The sequence below is a fragment of the Somniosus microcephalus genome, chromosome 31, assembly GCF_052327205.1.
Source record: "Somniosus microcephalus isolate GS21.2 chromosome 31, FLI_Smic_1.0, whole genome shotgun sequence".
In the NCBI taxonomy this organism is placed as follows: Eukaryota; Metazoa; Chordata; class Chondrichthyes; order Squaliformes; family Somniosidae; genus Somniosus; species Somniosus microcephalus.
In genome coordinates this window covers 3,567,379-3,582,674 of record NC_141017.1, presented here as the reverse complement: position 1 = coordinate 3,582,674, position 15,296 = coordinate 3,567,379, and positions in this window count along the sequence as shown.

The window sequence follows — 15,296 nt, the reverse complement described above, 5'->3', positions numbered from 1 at the left end:
GAACTGGCCTCCACCGCCTTCTGTGGTAGAGAATTCCACAGGTTCACCACTCTCTGGGTGAAGAAATTCCTCCTCATTTCTGTCCTAAATGGCCTACCCCTTATCCTTAGACTGTGACCCCTGGTCTGGACTCCCCGACCATCGGGAACATCCTCCCTGCATCTAGTCTGTCCAGTCCTGTTAGAATTTTATAAGTTTCAATGAGATCCCCTCTCATTCTTCTAAACTCCAGTGAGTATAAGCCCAATCGACCCAATCTCTCCTCATACGTCATTCCTGCCATCCCAGGTATCAGCCTGGTGAATCTTCGCTGAACTCCCTCCATGGCAAGAACATCCTTCCTCAGATAAGGCGACCAAAACTGCACACAATACTCAAGATGTGGTCTCACCAAGGCCCTCTACAACTGCAGCAAGACACCCTTGTTCTTGTACTCAAACCCTCTCGCTACGAAGGCCAACATACCATTTGCCTTCTTAACCGCCTGCTGCACCTGCATGCTTACCTTCAGCGACTGATGCACAAGGACACCCAGGTCTCGTTGCACTTCCCCATCTCCCAATCTATTGCCATTCAGATAATTGCCTTCCTGTTTTTGCCACCAAGGTGGATAACCTCACATTTATCCACGTCATATTGCATCTGCCATGCTTTTGCCCAATCACCCAACCTGTCCAAATCATCCTGGAGTTTCTCGGCATCCTCCTCACAGCACACACGCCCACCCAGCTTTGTGTCGTCTGCAGATTTGGAGATATTACATCTAGTTCCCTTGTCTAGATCATTAATATATATTGTGAATAGCTGGGGTCCAAGGACCGATCCCTGCAGTACCCCACTAGTCACTGCCTGCCACTCGGAAAAAGACCCATTTATTCCAACTCTTTGCTTTCTGCCTGCCAACCAGTTCTCTATCTAAGTCAATACCTTGCCCCCAATCCCATGTGCCTTAACTTTGCACGCTAATCTCTTATGCGGGACCTTATCGAAAGCCTTCTGAAAGTCCAAATACACCACATCCACTGGTTCTCCCTTATCTATTTTACCAGTTACATCCTCAAAAAATTCCAGTAGATTATTCAAGCACGATTTACCTTTTGTAAATCCATGTTGACTTTGTCCGATCCTATTACTGTTTTCCAAGTGATCTGCTATTACATCTTTTATAATGGACTCTAGCATTTTCCCCACTACCGATGTCAGCCTTACCGGTCTGTAATTCCCCATTTTCTCTCTACCACCTTTTAACATTAGCTACCCTCCAATCCATGGGTACAGTGGAACTCTTCCCCCCGCAGAGGCCCTTCTCCAGGGCAGGCGTCCGATCCGTCGAGAGCATTCTTGACAGATCGGAAATGCCGGTTTTCAGTGCATGCGCTTCACATGCCTGAAACCGGCACTTGCGATGTCCCTACGGGTGTGTACACAGCACGTACCCACCGGTGGGGGATGGAAAATACAGGCCATTCTGTGCGCTAGACTAGACATTCTGTGCCATGGTCCAGACATTCTGTGCGCTAGACTAGACATTCTGTGCCATGGTCCAGGCATTCTGTGCGCTAGACTAGACATTCTGTGCCATGGTCCAGACATTCTGTGCGCTAGACTAGACATTCTGTGCCATGGTCCAGACATTCTATAGCCTGGTCCAGACATTCTGTTGGCAGGTCCAGACATTCTGTGCGCTAGACTAGACATTCTGTGCCATGGTCCAGACATTCTGTGCGCTAGACTAGACATTCTGTGCCATGGTCCAGACATTCTGTGCACTAGACTAGACATTCTGTGCCATGGTCCAGACATTCTATAGCCTGGTCCAGACATTCTGTTGGCTGGTCCAGACATTCTATAGCCTGGTCCAGACATTCTGGTGGCTGGTCCAGACATTCTATAGCCTGGTCCAGACATTCTGTTGGCACGGTGGCATAGTGGTTAGCACTGTTGCCTCACAGCGCCAGGGACCCGGGTTCGAATCTGGCCTCGGGCGACTGTCTGTGTGGAGTTTGCACATTCTCCCCGTGTTTGCGTGGGTTTCCTCCGGGTGCTCCGGTTTCCTCCCACAGTCCAAAGATGTGCGGGTTAGGTTGATTGGCTATGATAAATTGACCCTTAGTGTTAGGGGGATTAAATACATGGGGTTACGGGGATAGGGTGGGATATGTGTTGGTGTAGGGGTTACGGGGATCGGGTGGGATATGTGTCGGTGCAGGCTCGATGGGCTGAAATGTCCTCTATCTGCACTGTGGGGTTTCTGTGATTCTGTGATTCTGTTGGCTGGTCCAGACATTCTATAGCCTGGTCCAGACATTCTATTGGCTGGTCCAGAATTTCTGTGCATTGGTCCAGGCATTCTGTGCGCTGGTCTAGACATTCAATAGCCTGGTCAAAACGTTCTCTGCGCTGGTCCAGACATTCTATAGCCTAGTCCAGACATTCTATAGCCTAGTCCAGACATTCTATAGCCTGTTGCAGACATTCTGTGTGCTGGTGCAGACATTTTATAGCCTGGTCCCGATGTTCTGTGCGCTGGTGCAGACATTTTATAGCCTGGTCCCGATGTTGTGTGCGCTGGTGCAGATGTTCTGTGCGCTGGTGCAGATGTTCTGTGCAGTAGCCAAGTGCCCTGCCTGGATCACCTTTTAATCTGAATGGAATGGCTTCAGAGAGAACCCAGCGGCCAGTCAGGGAGCATCGCTCAAGTCTCGGATGTACCAACGATGCCAGCTCATCACCAACCCTCTTTTGCTGTGTCCATGGAAACAGATCCAGTAATGTACCATTATCCCTGTATCTGTGGATTTATGTCAAATGTTGTCCCTTTGTTCATGGAGCCTCCCAACTCCGACTCACCTGTGAGAACCTTCCAACATTGAAACCTTTGAATAAGTGAACTTATTTTTGTTAAATTGTGTCCAATTTAATTTATTGCATCTATTTTTAAAAAATCAAAAGGATGAGAGAGTTGAGGTATTTGCCTGACCTGTTGACGGTCCTCCTCCTCTCCCTCTTGTCTATTCCTTTCACAATCTTCTTCCTCCAGCTCCTCCTCTTTCTATTCCTCCTCTTCCTCTTTTTTTCTCTTTCTCATTGTTCATTCTTTCTCCTCTTTCCCTCCCTGAATGATGCTAGTATTTAATTTCGTTAGGAAGCACTCACTATTGCTGACAGTGTCACCGGGATTCTAGCCAACACCAGCTCTGCTCAGGGCTCCCGATTACACACACGCACTTTTGGATAATTTTAATATCCCAACAACTAAAACTGAATGAAAGTGTTGGCAGCAGAGCAGAGAACGGACTCTGGGCCGGGAACAGGCACAAACTCAGAGCTAACTCAACGTTTCAACTCTAGAACTCAGCACGAATCAGCAATTTGACTCACAGAGGCGACAGAGCAGGTAGAGCACAAGTATAGGGAGTGATACGTTACATGGGGCAGTGTAGAGGAAGCTTTACTCTGTATCTAACCCGTGCTGTACCTGCCCTGGGAGTGTTTGATAGGACAATGTAGAGGGAGCTTTACTCTGTATCTAACCCGTGCTGTACCTGCCCTGGGAGTGTTTGATGGGACAGTGTAGAGGGAGCTTTACTCTGTATCTAACCCGTGCTGTACCTGCCCTGGGAGTGTTTGATGGGACAGTGTAGAGGGAGCTTTACTCTGTATCTAACCCGTGCTGTACCTGCCCTGGGAGTGTTTGATGGGACAGTGTAGAGGGAGCTTTACTCTGTATCTAACCCGTGCTGTACCTGCCCTGGGAGTGTTTGTTGGGACAGTGTAGAGGAAGCTTTACTCTGTATCTAACCCATGCTGTACCTGCCCTGGGAGTGTTTGTTGGGACAGTGTAGAGGAAGCTTTACTCTGTATCTAACCCGTGCTGTACCTGCCCTGGGAGTGTTTGATGGGACAGTGTAGAGGGAGCTTTACTCTGTATCTAACCCGTGCTGTACCTGCCCTGGGAGTGTTTGACGGGAGAGTGTAGAGGAAGCTTTACTCTGTATCTAACCCGTGCTTTACCTGCCCTGGGAGTGTTTGATGGGACAGTGTAGAGGGAGCTTTACTCTGTATCTAACCCATGCTGTACCTGCCCTGGGAGTGTTTGATGGGACAGTGTAGAGGGAGCTTTACTCTGTATCTAACCTGTGCTGTACCTGCCCTGGGAGTGTTTGATGGGACAGTGTAGAGGGAGATTTACTCTGTATCTAACCCATTATGTACCTGCCCTGGGAGTGTTTGATGGGACAGTGTAGAGGGAGCTTTACTCTGTATCTAACCCGTGCTGTACCTGCCCTGGGAGTGTTTGATGGGCCAGTGTAGAGGGAGCTTTACTCTGTATCTAACCCGTGCTGTGCCTGCCCTGGGAGTGTTTGATGGGACAGTGTAGAGGGAGCTTTACTCGGTGTCTAACCCATGCTGTACCTGCCCTGGGAGTGTTTGATGGGACTGTGTAAAGGGAGCTTTACTCTGTATCTAACCCGTGCTGTACCTGCCCTGGGAGTGTTTGATGGGACACTGTAGAGGGAGCTTTACTCTGTATCTAACCTGTGCTGCACCTGCCCTGGGAATGTTTGATTGGACAGTGTAGAGGGAGCTTTACTCTGTATCTAACCCGTGCTGTACCTGCCCTGGGAATGTTTGATGGGACAGTGTAGAGGGAGCTTTACTCTGTATTTAACCCGTGCTGTACCTGCCCTGGGAGTGTTTGATGGGACAGTGTAGAGGCAGCTTTACTCTCTATCTAATCCGTGCTGTACCTGCCCTGGGAGTGTTTGATGGGACAGTGTAGAGGGAGCTTTACTCTGTATCTAACCCATGCTGTACCTGCCCTGGAAGTGTTTGATGGGACAGTGTAGAGGCAGCTTTACTCTGTATCTAACCCGTGCTGTACCTGCCCTGGGAGTGTTTGACGGGACAGTGTAGAGGGAGCTTTACTCTGTATCTAACCCGTGCTGTACCTGCCCTGGGAGTGTTTGATGGGACAGTGTAGAGGGAGCTTCACTCTGTATCTAACCCGTGCTGTAGCTGCCCTGGGAGTGTGTGATGGGACAGTGTAGAGGGAGCTTTACTCTGTATCTAACCTGTGCTGTACCTGCCCTGGGAGTGTTTGATGGGACAGTGTAGAGGGAGTTTTACTCTGTATCTAACCCGTGCTGTACCTGTCCTGGGAGTGTTTGATGGGACAGTGTAGAGGGAGCTTTACTCTGTACCTAACCCGTGCTGTACCTGCCCTGGGAGTGTTTGATGGGAGAGTGTAGAGGAAGCTTTACTCTGTATCTAACCCGTGCTTCTTTACCTGCCCTGGGAGTGTTTGATGGGACAGTGTAGAGGGAGCTTTACTCTGTATCTAACCCATGCTGTACCTGCCCTGGGAGTGTTTGATGGGACAGTGTAGAGGGAGCTTTACTCTGTATCTAACCTGTGCTGTACCTGCCCTGGGAGTGTTTGATGGGACAGTGTAGAGGGAGATTTACTCTGTATCTAACCCGTGCTGTGCCTGCCCTGGGAGTGTTTGATGGGACAGTGTAGAGGGAGCTTTACTCGGTGTCTAACCCATGCTGTACCTGCCCTGGGAGTGTTTGATGGGACTGTGTAAAGGGAGCTTTACTCTGTATCTAACCCGTGCTGTACCTGCCCTGGGAGTGTTTGATGGGACACTGTAGAGGGAGCTTTACTCTGTATCTAACCTGTGCTGCACCTGCCCTGGGAATGTTTGATTGGACAGTGTAGAGGGAGCTTTACTCTGTATCTAACCCGTGCTGTACCTGCCCTGGGAGTGTTTGATGGGGACAGTGTAGAGGGAGCTTTACTCTGTATCTAACCCGTGCTGTACCTGCCCTGGGAGTGTTTGATGGGACAGTGTAGAGGGAGCTTCACTCTGTATCTAACCCGTGCTGTACCTGCCCTGGGAGTGTGTGATGGGACACTGTAGAGGGAGCTTTACTCTGTATCTAACCTGTGCTGTACCTGCCCTGGGAGTGTTTGATGGGACAGTGTAGAGGGAGTTTTACTCTGTATCTAACCCGTGCTGTACCTGTCCTGGGAGTGTTTGATGGGACAGTGTAGAGGGAGCTTTACTCTGTACCTAACCCGTGCTGTACCTGCCCTGGGAGTGTTTGATGGGAGAGTGTAGAGGAAGCTTTACTCTGTATCTAACCCGTGCTTTACCTGCCCTGGGAGTGTTTGATGGGACAGTGTAGAGGGAGCTTTGCTCTGTATCTAACCCATGCTGTACCTGCCCTGGGAGTGTTTGATGGGACAGTGTAGAGGGAGCTTTACTCTGTATCTAACCTGTGCTGTACCTGCCCTGGGAGTGTTTGATGGGACAGTGTAGAGGGAGCTTTACTCTGTATCTAACCCGTGCTGTACCTGCCCTGGGAATGTTTGATGGGACAGTGTAGAGGGAGCTTTACTCTGTATTTAACCCGTGCTGTACCTGCCCTGGGAGTGTTTGATGGGACAGTGTAGAGGCAGCTTTACTCTGTATCTAATCCGTGCTGTACCTGCCCTGGGAGTGTTTGATGGGACAGTGTAGAGGGAGCTTTACTCTGTATCTAACCCATGCTGTACCTGCCCTGGGAGTGTTTGATGGGACAGTGTAGAGGGAGCTTTACTCTGTATCTAACCCATGCTGTACCTGCCCTGGGAGTGTTTGATGGGACAGTGTAGAGGGAGCTTTACTCTGTATCTAACCTGTGCTGTACCTGCCCTGGGAGTGTTTGATGGGACAGTGTAGAGGGAGCTTTACTCTGTATCTAACCCGTGCTGTACCTGCCCTGGGAGTGTTTGATGGGACAGTGTAGAGGCAGCTTTACTCTGTATCTAAGCTGCACTGTACTGATCTGAGCCAGGGTGTTAAGAGTGGGCCTCACTGCCCCAGCATGTGTCCAGTTGTCGGTAAGGCAGGATCAGACTGGACAGTGAGGTCATTATATATAAACAAGGCACTCGCTGCGCCGCCACACTTAGAATTCACCTCTGGGGAGAGAGGGCAGCTGTGGAACCAGGTCCCTGAGACCCTGGGTTGGGACAGGCTGCTCTCTTCTTCTTCTTGGGCAGGCCCTCAGAACCGAGGATGACTTGCTTCCACACTAAAAATGAGTTCTCAGGTGACTGATGAGTCCAATGCGGGGCCTACAGACTCTGTCACAGGTGGGGCAGACGGTGGTTGAAGGGGCGGGTGGGTGGGGTGCTTGGGTTGACGTGCGCTCCTTCCGCTGCCTGCGCTTGGTTTCCACTTGTTCCCGGCTATTACGTCCGTGAATGATTGAGACACGGACAGCAGGAGTTGAACAAAACACGTCTTTACTGATGGAAGTCAATAGTGAAACTGAAAACAACAGAGGCTCACTAGCGCCTTTTATACAGAGGTGGTCACTGCCGGTACTGCAGTCTGAGACCAGTTATTCTCTTAAAGGTACATACACAACAATTCCTCCCCTTTTAGATGAACAGTACATAACATTCATTTAACAACTAAATGATAACTAATTACAATCACAATTACAGTTGCTAGATACATTGGTTAAGTTTAAGCAATTATAAGTTCAGTCTTTGAGGAGGCTTCCTGATTCTGTCTGGATAACGCCTCTTTGGGGTATCAGGTTCTTCTGGCAATGTTGAGTCGGGATCAATGTCGTCGTTTGGTTCATCTGCTTCCAATATTACCGGTTCTGCGGTAGCTGCACTTGGAACGTCGATTTCATTACCAGGTGTATCAGATCGTGGTGTGGAGTTGACGTTTTCCAGTGACTCTAGAATCTGGTCAGCATGGCGTCTTACAATGCTCTCCCCAACATCCACGGTATACATGAGAGGTCCTTGTCGTGTACAAATCGTTCCTGGCTGCCATTTCTCAGTGCGGTAGTCCCGGGCCAAAACTGGTTGACCTATCTTAAAACTCCTGGTCGGCCTTTCATTCATATTCTGAAATTGCCTGTTCTCCACATCTCTTCGGACGTTTGGCTTAACCAAATCCAAGCGGCATCGTAGTCTTCGATTGAAGAACATCATGGCTGGAGTTTGGTTGGCAACCGCATGTGTCGCATTCCGGTAGGCAAACAATTTCAGATCATAACCTCGGCCCCTATTTCATTTTCACTTATATTTTTCCACTCCTTTCCTTTCCCCCCCCCCTCCTTTCCTTTTGTTTCTCTCTCACACCTGGCAGCTATCTTTTGCCCTGCCAGTACACTTTACACCTAATCACAGCCTATTACCATCTCGTCTAGCTTCTAATCTCTTTTACTTCTTTTGGTTCTTTTATTCTTTTGTCCGATCGCAGCCCTGCCTTCGATCTAGTTCCTTTTCTCTCCAGTTTTGAAGAAGGGTCAAACCCGAAACGTCAACTCAAATTTCTCTCCACGGATGTTGCCTGACTTGCTGAGTTTTTCCAGCATTTTCTGTTATTAAGAAGTTGTCCACCTTGTGTTGTAGGGGTATATCTTCATTACACATTGCCTTGATAGCCTTCTTGAATGTTTGGACAAACCTCTCGGACAATCCATTAGTGGCTGGATGATATGGGGCAGATGTGTAATGCTTAACACCATTGTTCTTTAAGAACCTCCGGAACTCTTCAGACACAAACTGTGGTCCATTGTCAGAGCAAATCTGTTCAGGCAGCCCATTCCTGGCGAATATGGTTCGTAAAACTGTGATAGTTTTTTCCGTGGTGGTTGAGGACATTTTTATTACCTCTGGCCACTTTGAATGTGCATCCACCGCAATTAAAAACATCGAGTCCATGAAGGGACCAGCAAAATCAATGTGCACCCTTTGCCATGGAGATGAGGGCCACTCCCATGGATGCAAAGGAGCTTGTGGTGGGGCGTTTTGGACCTTCTGGCATCCTGCACAGCTCTTGGTCATCTCTTCGATTTCTCTATCGATTCCCGGCCGCCACACAAACGCTCTGGCTAAGTTCTTCATTTTTACCCCACCCAGATGACCCTCATGAAGCTCATTGAGCACTTTATCCGTCAACTTAGGTGGAATTACTACTCTGGATCCACACATCAAGGTTCCTCTGCACACTGACAGCTATTTTCTTCTCGGCGAGAATGCTGGCAGCAGTGGTTCGCCATGTGCTGGCCACCCCTTCACCGTTAAATCATAGACCCGTGATAGTGTCGGGTCATTCCGTGTTTCCTTTTCTATGTTTGCATTCATCACAGGGAGCCATTCGACTATGGTCGAGTGGAATAACTCCATTGGATCCACTGCAAGGTCTTCTTCTTCCACCGTCGGCAATTATCGGTACGCCCTTCTGAGGGTTGAAAATGGAGACAAGAGGTTGATGATCGGTTAGTAGATTAAATTTTTGACCGTGCAGGTAGTGATTGAACTTCTTCACCCCCCACACTAGGCTGAGGGCCTCTGTCAATCTGGGCGTAGTTACGCTCGGCAGAAGCTAACGAGCGTGACGCAAAAGCTATCGGCCTCTCCAAACCATCAAGGAATTTATGTGACAGTACCGCCCCAATGCCGTAGGGAGACGCATCACACGCCAGTCTGATCGGCAGTGCTGGGTTGTAGTGAGCCAATACTTCCCTTGAAGTGATTAAGTCCTTACTCTTCTGAAAGGCCCGCTTACAATCATCGCTCCATTTCCATGCTACCCCCGTTCGTAGCAGGGCGTTCAGTGGGTGCAGAATTGTCGACAAATTCGGCAAAAACTTATGGTAGTAATTCACTAATCCGAGGAATGACCTCAGTTGCGACACATTTTCAGGCGCTGGGGCCTTAACAACCGCTTCAATTTTGTCTGGGGACTTATGTAACCCCTCTTCATCAATCACGTGGCCACAATACGATATCTGTTTCTTAAAAAATTCGCACTTGGAGCGGTTGGCTCGCAGCCCATGTTCCCGTAGTCCAGTGAGCACCTGTTCTAGGTTGTTAAGGTGTTCACTGTCATCTTCACCTGTCACAAGGATGTCGTCCAAGTAACACTGAGCCCCCGGAATCCCTTGCAGGACTTGTTCCATTGCTCTTTGCCATATCGCCGGAGCCGATGCTACTCCGAATACCAATCAATGATACTGGTAAAGACCTTTGTGAGTGTTTATCGTGAGATACTTCCTAGAGGACTCTTCAACCTCCATCTGCAAATATGCTTGTGCTAGGTCAATTTTTGTAAAACACTTCCCTCCAGACAGTGAGGCGAAGATGTCTTCTATCCTTGGAAGAGGATATTGTACTGTGTGAAGGACTGGGTTCACCGTCACCTTGAAATCCCCACAGATGCGAATCTTCCTTGCCTCCCCGGACTTATTGCTTAACGTTTTCTTCATGACAGGAACGATGGGTGTCGCCCACTCGCTCCAGTCGACCTTAGACAACACGCCTGCCTTCTCCAGATTCTCCAGCTCTGCCTCGACGGCTGGGCGAATTGCATATGGTACCGGTCTTGCTTTGAAAAACTTGGGAACTGCATTCTCTTCTATTTTTATCGAGGCGGTTACGCCTTTAAGCGTGCCCAGTTCTTGTTGAAATACCTCTTTGGCGTTAGCTAAGATTGTTGACAATCGTCCAGAGTGACGTCTTCATCTTTTTTACCGTCCACCGTCATTGCATGAATGGAATGCCAATCTAAGTTTATCTTCCTGATCCATTCCCGTCCCAATAACGCTGGTCCACCATTTGGCAGTATGTAGAGATACAATTTCCGTATTTTCTTGCCGTTGTATTCGACAGGCACCCTTATTTTTCCTCTGGGGTATACTTTTTGCCCCGTATACATCGTCAAGACGATGGATGTCTCTCTCAAGGGTATGTGTGAAAATAGCCGCTCGTAGTCTCGTCGATTCATGACGGTTAGCGCTGATCCTGTATCCAATTCCATTTTAACTTGGAACCCTGCTATCGTGAGGGTGACCCAAATGGTTCGGTGATCCTCTTTTGCGATTACATTGTGAAGTTTGAGACAGCTTAGTCTCCTGTTCCCGGATTCACTATCGCTCATCTGGTCTTCGGAACTACTGTCCGTCATCTTTTGTACTTTCTTCTACGGTTCCTTAGTAGCCTTTTTGTTGTCGCTGGTCTTCTTCCCAGACCTGCAAACTCGTGCAATGTGTCCCATCTTCCCGCATTGCCTGCATATTTTGTCTTTGGACCAGCAGTCCTTCTGGTCATGGTTAGTTCTGCCGCAGCGATAACATTTTGCAAATCCCCGTGTCATTTCATGGGTGCCGTATTCCTGTGGCTTTTGTTGTATTTCCGCAGCTCCCCTGGCTGCTGCTTCGTACGATACTGCCACGCTGAAAGCCTTATCTAGCGTCAGCTCTTTCTCTGAGAGTAACTTCTTCTGTGTTCCTTCACTCAGGAGTCCACAGACAAATTTGTCCCGTAGGGTATCTGCCAGTCCTGCTCTGAACCGGCAGTGCTTTGATAGCTTGCGTAGTTCCGTAAGGTACTCAGCATTGCTCTCATCTTTATGCTGAGTTCTGCTGTGGAATTTAAATCTTTCTGCTATCAACAGCGGTGCAGGGTTTAGGTGTTCCTGTAGGACAGCAACAATTTTGTTAAAACTCTTCGCCTTTTGTTTGGCTGGAGTAATCAGGTCCCGCAATAGGCCGTAGGTTCTAGATCCCATTAAGTTTAGCAATATCGATGCCTTTTTCTCCTCCGCTATTTCGTTTGCCTCGAAATATACCTCGACTCTTTCCACATACGTGGTCCAGTCCTCTATTGTATTATCAAAAGCAGTGATACAGCCAGTCTTCGGCATCTTGCAAATCTAAAATGGCGCCTCCCGCGTTTTGCCTTCTTCCCCGATTTAACAAAATGGCGCCTCCCGCGCTTTGCCTTCTTCCCCGCTGATTAAGATGGCGCCTCCCGCGCTTTGCCTTCTTCCCCGCTGTTGTTAGCGCTGCTTTCCGCGGTTCCCGTTGCAACCTGCAGCTCCTCGCGGTTTCTTGCACGTTTAATATTTCTTTTTTTTTAATTATCTTCCCGTCGTGGAACAACCCGGTGGGACTCTTGCCTCCCTCTTCGTGGGCCTATACGCAGCCCGGCTTCGTAGCACCGGCCGCGTCCTGTGTGCTCCACCCTCTCTCTCTCTTCCCGACAATGCTGCTCGGCCCCGTTGCAAACCACCCGCTCGAGTTCATGACCGCCGCAGCCCAGGAAGGATCAGTGCACTACCTGCCACCAGCCCGATTAGCTGAAGCACCGTCGACAGGAACCAGGCCCCGCTTCCGACAGCTTCTCCAGCAATCTTCAACTCCGCAACACAGGGGCGGATGCCCACGGTCGACGCCCATTTCTACTGCCTCTTACTTTCTTTTCTTTCCGGCCTCGACCTCTGCTCACTTCGCTGTAGGAATGGATCCTAGGAGGTGGTGCAGACTGTAGGTAGGTTCGTATCTGCTCGTCGCCGGTATTACGTCCGTGAATGATTGAGACACGGACAGCAGGAGTTGAACAAAACACGTCTTTACTGATGGAAGTCAATAGTGAAACTGAAAACAACAGTGGCTCACTAGTGCCTTTTATACAGGGGTGGTCACTGCCGGTACTGCAGTCTGAGACCAGTTATTCTCTTAAAGGTACATACACAACACCGGCGAAGAGACTCGAGATGTTCGGCGCCTTCCCGGATGCTTCTCCTCTACTTTGTGCGGTCTTGGGCCAGGGATTCCCAGGTGTCAGTGGGGATGTTACACTTTTTCAAGCAGGCTTTGAGGGTGTCCTTGAAGTGTTTCCTCTGCCCACCTGGGGCTCTCTTGCTGTGTCGGAGCTCCGAGTAGAGCGCTTGTTTAGGGAGTCTCGTATCGGGCATGCGGACAATGACAGGCTGCTCTGGCCTATAGATGGCAGCAAGCACCAGGAAATGAGCAGCAACTGGTGGCGAGAAGTGTCTCTGGCTCCACCTTGTGGACAGTGACTGCAGAGCCCAGGCTCCCTGAGGAACCAGGGTTCCCAATGCTCCCGGACTGACCGTGTGTTTCCCGGAATCAGAGGCCCCCACTCCCACTCTGTGACATCACTGAAAGGGAAGCGACAATCGGGGGGTCTCACAAATCGGGGGGTTTCACCAATCGGGGGTCTCACCAGTCGGGGAGTAATGCTCCCTCTGCACTGTCCCATCAAACACTCCCAGGGTCGGTACAGCATGGGTTAGATGCAGAGTAAAGCTCCCTCTACACTGTCCCATCAAACACTCCCAGGGCAGGTACAGCACGGGTTAGATACAGAGTAAAGCTCCCTCTTGGCGACTTCAACGCCAGAGTTGGAAAGGACACAGACCTCTGGGGAGGTGTGATCGGCAGAGAGGGGGTAGGGAAAGCCAACTCCAACGGTACCCTCCTCCTGTCGAAATGCTTAGAACATGGCCTCGTCATAACCAACACCTTGTTCCGTCAGAGACACAAGTACAAGGCTGCATGGCAGCATCTGTGTTCACTATGGAGAAAGACGATGTAGACATAGAAATCGGGCAAGGGGACTGTGACATACTTGAACATATTAGCATCGAGAGGGAGGAGGTACTAGCGGTTTTAGCAGGCCAAAAAGTGGATAAATCCCCAGGCCCGGACGAGATGTATCCCAGGCTGTTGTGTGAGGCAAAGGAGGAGATTGCAGGGGCTCTGACACAAATTTTCAGAACCTCTCTGGCCACAGGGGATGTACCAGAGGACTGGAGAACAGCTAACGTAGTACCATTATTCAAGAAGGGTAGCAGGGATAAACCAGGGAATTACAGGCCAGTGAGCCTAACATCTGTGGTAGGGAAATTATTGGAAAAAATTCTGAGGGACAAAATTAGTCACCACTTGGAGAGGCAAGGATTAATCGGGGATAGTCAGCATGGCTTTGTCAAGGGTAAATCATGTCTGACCAATCTGATTGAATTTTTCGAGGGGGTGACTAGGTGTGTGGATGAGGGAAATGCTGTGGATGTGGTTTACATGGACTTCAGTAAAGCTTTTGACAAAGTCCCGCATAGGAGACTGGTCAAGAAGGTAAGAGCCCATGGGATCCAGGGTGCCTTGGCGCGTTGGATCCTAAACTAGCTGAGTGGCAGGAGGCAGAGGGTGATGGTCGAAGGTTGCTTTTGTGACTGGAAGCCTGTGTCCAGTGGGGTACCTCAGGGATCGGTGCTGGGTCCCTTGCTGTTTGTGATCTACATAAATGATTTGGATGAGAATGTAAAAGGTATGATCAGTAAGTTCGCAGATGACACGAAAATTGGTGGGGTGGTAAATTGCGAGGAGGAAAGCCTCAGGCTACAGGACGATATAAACGGGTTGGTCAGATGGGCGGAAAAGTGGCAAATGGAATTTAACCCTGAAAAGTGTGAGGTGATGCATTTTGGACGGACAAATAAGGCAAGGGAATACACAATGAGTGGTAGGACCCTAGGAAGTACAGAGGGTCAGAGGGACCTTGGTGTACATGTACATAGATCCCTGAAGGCAGCGGAACAGGTAGATAAGGTGGTTAAAAAGGTATATGGGATACTTGCCTTCATTAGCCGAGGCATAGAATATAAGAGCAGGGAGGTTATGATGGAGCTGTACAAAACGCTGGTGAGGCCACAGCTGGAGTACTGTGTGCAGTTCTGGTCGCCTCACTATAGAAAGGATGTGATTGCTTTGGAGAGGGTGCAGAGAAGATTCACCAGGATGTTACCTGGGATGGAGCGCCTCAGCTATGAAGAAAGGCTAAACAGGCTGGGGTTGTTTTCCTTGGAGCAAAGAAGGCTGAGGGGGGACCTGATTGAGGTCATAGAGTCATAGAGTCATAGAGTAATACAGCACGGATAGAGGCCCTTCGGCCCATCGTGTCCGCGCCGGCCATCAAGCCCTGTCTAATCTAATCCCATATTCCAGCATTTGGCCCGTAGCCTTGTATGCTATGGCATTTCAAGTGCACATCCAAATGCTTCTTAAATGTTGTGAGGGTTTCTGCCTCCACAACCCTTTCAGGCAGTGAGTTCCAGACTCCAACCACCCTCTGGGTGAAAAAGTTCTTTCTCAAATCCCCTCTAAACCTCCCGCCCTTTACCTTGAATCTATGCCCCCTAGTTATCGACCCCTCTACTAAGGGAAAAAGCTCCTCAGCATCCATCCTATCTATGCCCCTCATAATTTTGTACACCTCAATCATGTCCCCCCTCAGCCTCCTCAGCTCCAAGGAAAACAAACCCAACCTGCCCAGTCTCTCTTCATAGCTGAAGCGCTCCAGCCCTGGTAACATCCTGGTGAACCTCCTCTGCACCCTCTCTAACGCGATCACATCCTTCCTGTAGTGTGGCGACCAGAACTGCACACAATATTCCAGCTGTGGCCTAACCA